We start from the raw sequence: 7,367 nt of genomic DNA, 5'->3' as shown, positions 1-7,367 counted from the left end.
TCTTCAACCGGAACGAGTGGATTACCAATACAAGGGAACAGTCACCATGTCCAAAAAGATAAGTACCTTCCATCATTTTTTTTAAACGTTTGGGTTTATACCCGTGCTGGATAGTTTGTGCCAGCGGTTTTTCTGCCTTACACATTCTTTTGTTACGCACTGTTGCCTTAGTTATTTTGACTTTCCTCAACACACACACATACACAACCATGGAGGCAGAGTTTCAATGCTATAAACAGGGCATACCATTAGACAAAACAGGAGAAGAAGTTGAAACATTTGTAGAGGATAAGCTAGAAAACAAGATAGTCAAGATAGTAAAACATGTCAAGAACAAAAGCACAGCGATAGAATTAGTGAAACTGAAAGTACAGCAAATAGATAACACGCAACTGCCCCAGAATGTGACCCGGACCGCCTCCATAAATGATTTTGAACAACGGACATAATAGTGAAGTCAAGTCGAGTATTTTTGTGTTAATCTAAGTAGTCAAGAAAGTCGGCGTGAAGTCGATATAGTTGAAGTCGAAGTCAGTGTAGTCAATCTGAAGTCAATAGTGTTATTGAAGTCAGTGAAGTATAAGTCAGAACTGAAGTCAAAGAAGTTATTTGAAGTCAGTCAAGTCAGTCAATGTTGTTAAAGTCGTAGTTGAGGTCATAGTGACGTAGTTGAAGTCATGTTGCAGTCAAAGAAAAGTCTTTGAAGTTATATTAAAGTCGTTGAGGTCATAGTGAAGAAGTGAAATCGTCGAAGTTATAGTGAAGTCTTTGAAATCAAAGTGATGTCGTTGAAATCATTGAAGTCAAAGTTAAAGTCTTTGAAGCCATATTGAAGTCGTTGAAGTCAAAGTGAATTTTTGAAGTCATATTGAAGTTGTTGAAGTCAAAGTGAAGTCTTTGAAGTCATATTGAAGTCTTTGAAGTCATATTGAAGTCGTTGAAGTCAAAGTGAAGTCTTTGAAGTCATATTGAAGTTGTTGAAGTCAAAGTGAAATCTTTGAAGTCATATTGAAGTTGTTGAAGTCAAAGTGAAATCTTTGAAGTCATATTGAAGTTGTTGAAGTCAAAGTGAAGTCTTTGAAGTCATATTGAAGTAGTTGAAGTCAAGGAAAAGTCTTTGAAGTCAAAGTGAAGACGTTTAAGTCGTTGAAGTTTAAGTCGGTCAGTGAAGTCTTTTAAGTTGAATTGAAGTGAAGTCGTCGAGGTCAAGTTAGTCTTCAAAGTGAAGTTAGTCGTCAAGTTGAAGTAATTGAAGTCGTCAAAGTGGAATCAGTCGTTAAATTGAAGTCAGTCACGTTACTGAAGTCAAAGTGAAATAAGTGGAGCTACTGAAGTCAGTTATCGTGAAATAAGTCAAGTTACTGAAGTCAAAAGTGAAGTCAGTTAATTAGTCAAGCCAGCCAGTTTTTTGTCAGAAGTCAGATAGTGAGAGCTGCTCCACTATTTGATAACGTGTTGAAATGTTGATTTGAAATGGCACAATATTATTGATATACACTCACATGTCGATTCTTTTTGTGAAGCTATTTCTAAGCTCTAGTAGTGTTTACGTCTATTGAGTTTATTAGGCTTTACAGATTGTTGTTAGATTAGAGTGAACTGATTTTTTATTTGGTTAATTTTGTAATGTTATATTTGTATGCTGTATGTACCGCCAGACAATTGTTCAGCACGTATAAATTTGGGATTGAGTTTTTTAATGGAAGGTACCTCTGTCTGAATACTTGTCTGCGCGGACACTAAAGTGGTCACGTAAAACCATTGCTCATAGTCTCGAAATACCATTTTCAGACCCACGCTTACACAGAATGAGACCAGATGAAGCAGACACTTCAAAGAGTGCCGCCACCTGAAGCCCTGATTACGTTGAGTTACCTGGACAGCGAACAGCCCTGCCGAACAGAGAATTGCCCTGGTCAAGATAGCGGACGCATCGCCACCGCTTCGCCCCCGCACTGGGGTTGAATAACAGACCGCCAGCTACGTACACCTACGTCGGCACATACAAAGGGTAGAAGACCCACCGTCCAAGTTCCCAGCGTCGGAATATTACGTCATTGTTGCCACCGCATCAGAAAGCTCCAGTTCATCGTATAACCACTCAACGTGGACGTCCCAACCAGCGTTGAGATAAGATTGTTGCGTCATCACATTGACCAACGAAGTTACGCATACACCCGCCTCACGGGAATTTACATCAAAACTCGCCACAACCCACCCACCACAGAGGAACGACAACAATTACATAACACTTACACATACACTTACACTGCTCGCAGAGCCCGTTCAACCAGTTACACATTACCACTAAGATTAGCTCAAGGCCAGTACACGACAACCTAGCCAGAACTGAGTTACACATGATTGAATTCACACATACCATAACATAGACATACATTAGCAAGCAGAGACACCAGTCACACCACAAGATTTCAGGAACTAGAACAATGACATTTCTTTCAAGAATAACAGACACGAGATTTTATGTTTTTGTAAACTGTGCTGTCCCATTTTGTTTTTGATTTACATGATTGATGTTAGGGATAGAATAGAGTAGTAAGATAGATAGTTGTTGATGTATTAGATCAGTAGCAGACGCTGAAAAATATAATTTGTCAGCTACAGAAAGGGAGGGAGATATGTGATGACGCAAGATTACGTCAGACATGTTTAGCAGGTATAGGTTAGCAGAAACAGACTATAGGCCTAGTTGGTTGGTTAGAGAGGCCAATGGGCGCACAGGGCTGACCGGTCACGTGGGACGGTCAGCTGACCACTGAGGCGTGGGGTAGTAGAGAGATAGGCCAGGAGTTGTGAGGTAGCGGCCAGAGACGGCCGAGAATGTAGATAGTTAGGAGATCATGATTAGCTAGCGAGGGCAGAAGGTGTTAGGAAGCGGTCAGAGACGGTCGTAATATGTAGAGCTAGAGAACGGTAGTTAGTGTTAGGATTGATCATGGGAGTACGTAGTTAGTGGTATAGTGAACAGTCAGTAGTAGAAGTAAATAGTAGGGAGTATAGCTAGTTAGGTAGAACATGATTATATACATATGAATAAAGAACTTTGTATTTGGAACTTGAACTGTGTGTTATTGGATTCATTCGTTCCGCCTTCATAAACATCCCCACCCTCACACCCCCTATGGTCAAACCCCCTATGGTCAAACCCCTATGGTCAAAGCTCCGCTGTGGTCAAACCCACAATGGTCAAACCCCCTATGGTCAAACCCCTATGGTCCCCCATGGTCAAAGCACCTGTGGTCAAACCCCCTATGGTCAAACCCCCTATGGTCAAAGCTCCGCTGTGGTCAAACCCCGTATGGTCAAACCCCTATGGTCAAACCCCCTATGGTCAAACCCCTATGGTCAAAGCACCTGTGGTCAAACCCCCTATGGTCAAAGCTCCGCTGTGGTCAAACCCACTATGGTCAAACCCCTATGGTCAAACCCCCTATGGTCAAAGCACCTGTGGTCAAACCCCCTATGGTCAAACCCCCTATGGTCAAAGCTCCGCTGTGGTCAAACCCCCTATGGTCAAACCCCCTATGGTCAAACCCCCTATGGTCAAACCCCCTATGGCCAAACCCCCTATGGTCAAAGCACCCGTGGTCAAACCCCCTATGGTCAAAGCTCCGCTGTGGTCAAACCCCCTATGGTCAAACCCCCTATGGCCAAACCCCCCATGGTCAAAGCACCTGTGGTCAAACCCCCTATGGTCAAACCCCCTATGGTCAAAGCACCTGTGGTCAAACCCCCTATGGTCAAACCCCCTATGGTCAAAGCTCCGCTGTGGTCAAACCCACTATGGTCAAACCCCCTATGGTCAAACCCCGTATGGTCAAACCCCTATGGTCAAACCCCCTATGGTCAAAGCGCTTGTGGTCAAACCCCCTATGGTCAAACCCCCTATGGTCAAAGCACCTGTGGTCAACAGGGATGTGACTTTTCCGAATTTTAGCGGAAATCCGATATTTCCGTTTCAGCTGCAATTTTCCTCCGCTGATTTCATCTTTGCCGAATTTTTCCGCCGATCTTCGATTTTTGCCGAAGTTTTAAAAATTAGGAAAAAAAACGAAAACGGCCGACTTGCGCATTCCATATATTTGTATTTAAGAGAATTACAGTACTTAGGTCAAATATGCATATTTTTTTTTTAAATTAGACGATTGCGCTAGGTCTGACGGTGCTAGATTAAGATGAAATATAGATCTAGGTTAAGATTCCGAATTTCTGCGAATTTCAGTATTTTTCAGAACGCAATTTTTTGGTCCAAATTTTCCGCTGATATCAGTTGAATATTTATCAAAAATACGGGAAAAGTAATCTAAAATAATGCCTTTCTTCAAATGAAACTCGCATCTCCCAAGTCAGGTAATCTATATATCGATATAGCCTAATTTATCTTTCTGTATTTTAACCCACCCAAATCTACAGTTTCTTTCTGATTTTATTTTATTTAGCTATCTAAAATTAATATTAAAATCCTTGCAAAAGGTGACTATGAGGACTAGACTACCCCCCCCCCCCTTGTAGCAACCGTGGCTCTTGTGACCTCACCTTGACCCCCAAGTACGTGTTTGGTACTGCTTGTGGGGAAAAAAATTAAAATGACGTCACAGTAATTTCAAATAGCTGTTCCTGCAATACCTATGCTATAGGCCTACAGATTAAATAATCATTAAAAAAGTTTTTAAAAACCCACGTTTTCTGATTGAACTAAAAAGTAGAAAATAAATGCTATAGGCCCTACATCACAATAATGCAAGCGATCACTCTACTATAAGCGATGAAAAACGTGGGGCGCCGAAGTAAAAGTTATATTACTATTGATTAGATAATACTATTGACTTTTATTAGGGAGCTTGTAGAGAGTCAACAGTATTAGAAACTGTAAGAAAATCACGGCGCCCCACGTTTTTGCTCGCTTATAGTAGAGTGATCGCTTGCATTATTGTGATGTAGGGCCTATAGCATTTATTTTCTACTTTTTAGTTCAATCAGAAAACGTGGGTTTTTAAAAACTTTTTTAATGATTATTATTTTCTACTTTTTAGTCTTTGTCTGTTTGTTTGCATTAAAATCTTGCTATCGATTTTATCTTTTCACTTTTTTTGGGTAAACGAAGACAACTCGTAAAAAGACAACTCGTAAAAAGACAACTCGTAAAAAGACAACTCGTAAAAAACACGTTGTTTGAATACGTTACTGACTAGAACACATAGATTTGAACCCGTGTCGAGTGGGATAGCAATCGTGTGCCCAACCACTCGACCATATCGTCTCCCCCAAACTGGCCTACCTCCTGTAAGTTTAAACTCGGTTCAAGCTAAATTCTCTGCCCCTAAGCCTGTGGCGACATGTGATCGTTCGCTTCACTGCGCGCGAGGTACGCGTCGCTGGTTTTTTTTGTAATGGCTAGCAGAGGAGAATTATATATATAGATTATATAGCGGTCTAAAATGCTCAATAAAATGTTTCCATTGATCAATTTAGTAATAATAACAATTGAATATTCAATGGTCATCCAAAAGAAAGCTTCCCTGAAAATTTCAGCGCGCTAGCTAACTGGGAAGTGCCAGAAATTTCGATCGCAAGATTGGATTGGAAAGACAAACAAATAAATAAATAAACACACAGAGAAAGCAAGTTAAAGAAAACGTGGGAAAAAAAAACTGAACTCAACGTGACTCCGAAGAAAAAATACGATATGGACTGTTTTTAATAAGGGGTCTTCCATAAATAACGACACTCTCGGGGGGGGGGGGGGATCCGTAATTTTGTGAGGTGTAATGAGGGGGAGGGGGTCAGATAGTGTGACGTCATATTTTTTCATTTTAAAAAAGGAATGTTAGAAACTGAATTTTAGCCGCTATTACGCGTTTTAGAAAACTTTAAAAAAATTGTAATACAAATTAATTAAAATACCTTACGTTGGTCGAGCTCAGTTAATATTTTAGAAAAAAAATCGATGTTTAAAAAAAAATTCAAATTCAATTTTGAGGAGGGGGGAGCGGTTGTTGGCTGAGGTGTCAGGTCATTTTAGGGGGGGGGGGGGTCTGTCTTTTGTGATGGAGAGGAGAGGGGAGGGAAAAATCGTAAAAAAAAAAACGTAACGTCATTTATGGATGACTTCAAACAATTTACAGACTCTTTCCAAAAACAAAAATAACGATGTGGTTTGGCTATCGAAATGGTTAACTTTGGTTCACATACCAGACCCTTTCTAATTTCAGCTAATCTGGTCGATTTCATTTTCCATCACATGAACCCAAAACTTTCAAATAACAATTAATCTGAAACTAGGCATTTTAAAGTTGAAGACTAACATTTTTACCATGCCAATCTTTAAAAGAATATAAGGCATAATTTAAAATTGAAAACAAAAGTGTAACTAGACTAGATTTGTACACTTTAAATTAGCTAAATGTTGAACTTATTTGCCACTTTTGTTACATTGTAATTGTAATTTTTTTTAAAAAGTTGTTTATAAATTAAACATTAAATTGCAATTAGACAAGACTTTCAATGTAATTTTAGAGTAACATTGTAATTGTAATTTTTTTTAAAAAAGTTGTTTATAAATTAAACATTAAATTGCAATTAGACAAGACTTTCAATGTCATTTTAGAGTAACATAAACTTGTTTTATTTATAATATTAGCTATATTAAACGATTAATTAGAACAGTAATGGCGTGAGACTGCTTTAACTGCGATTTAAAAAATAGATAAAACATATTGAGTTCTTGTCCGAAGAAAATTTCCTAATTTTTTTTTCTGGTCTGGTCACATCCCTGGGTCAAACCCCCTATGGTCAAACCCCCTATGGTCAAACCCCCTATGGTCAAAGCACCTGTGGTCAAACCCCCTATGGTCAAAGCGCCTGTGGTCAAAGCACCTAAGACCCTAAGTTAACCCTGATCAGTTCGCTATTGGTGCGATCCCCACTCCATCTTTTTAGTGAAGGCCTACATTTGTAAATTCTGTAGTACATGAATCGACCTAGATCAGGGGTCGGCAACCTTTTGAGACGGAAGAGCCGAAAGTTACAATTGACAAAATCTCACAGTATATAAAGAGCCACTAACATTTTATGTGAATATTATATTTGATTAGGATTAGGTAAATGAATTTAAAATAAATATTATTTCATACTTAAACCCATTTATTATATGCATGTTTGCACAATACATAATAAAGTTTTTTTAGCTAGTTCTGTTAGGATAAAAAAATCAAATTATATAACTATACCACTATCCCTACCCAATTTAGAAGCTAATAACTATAAAACTATCTCACTCAAATCAACTTAATGCACACTGACTTATACAAAAATGACTTCTGAATAAAATAACAATTAGGCTACTA

The sequence above is a fragment of the Physella acuta genome, unplaced genomic scaffold, assembly GCF_028476545.2.
Source record: "Physella acuta isolate Inbredline_101_S28 unplaced genomic scaffold, ASM2847654v3 ptg001756l, whole genome shotgun sequence".
Lineage (NCBI taxonomy): Eukaryota > Metazoa > Mollusca > Gastropoda > Physidae > Physella > Physella acuta.
Note: the sequence above shows the minus strand (reverse complement) of the source record.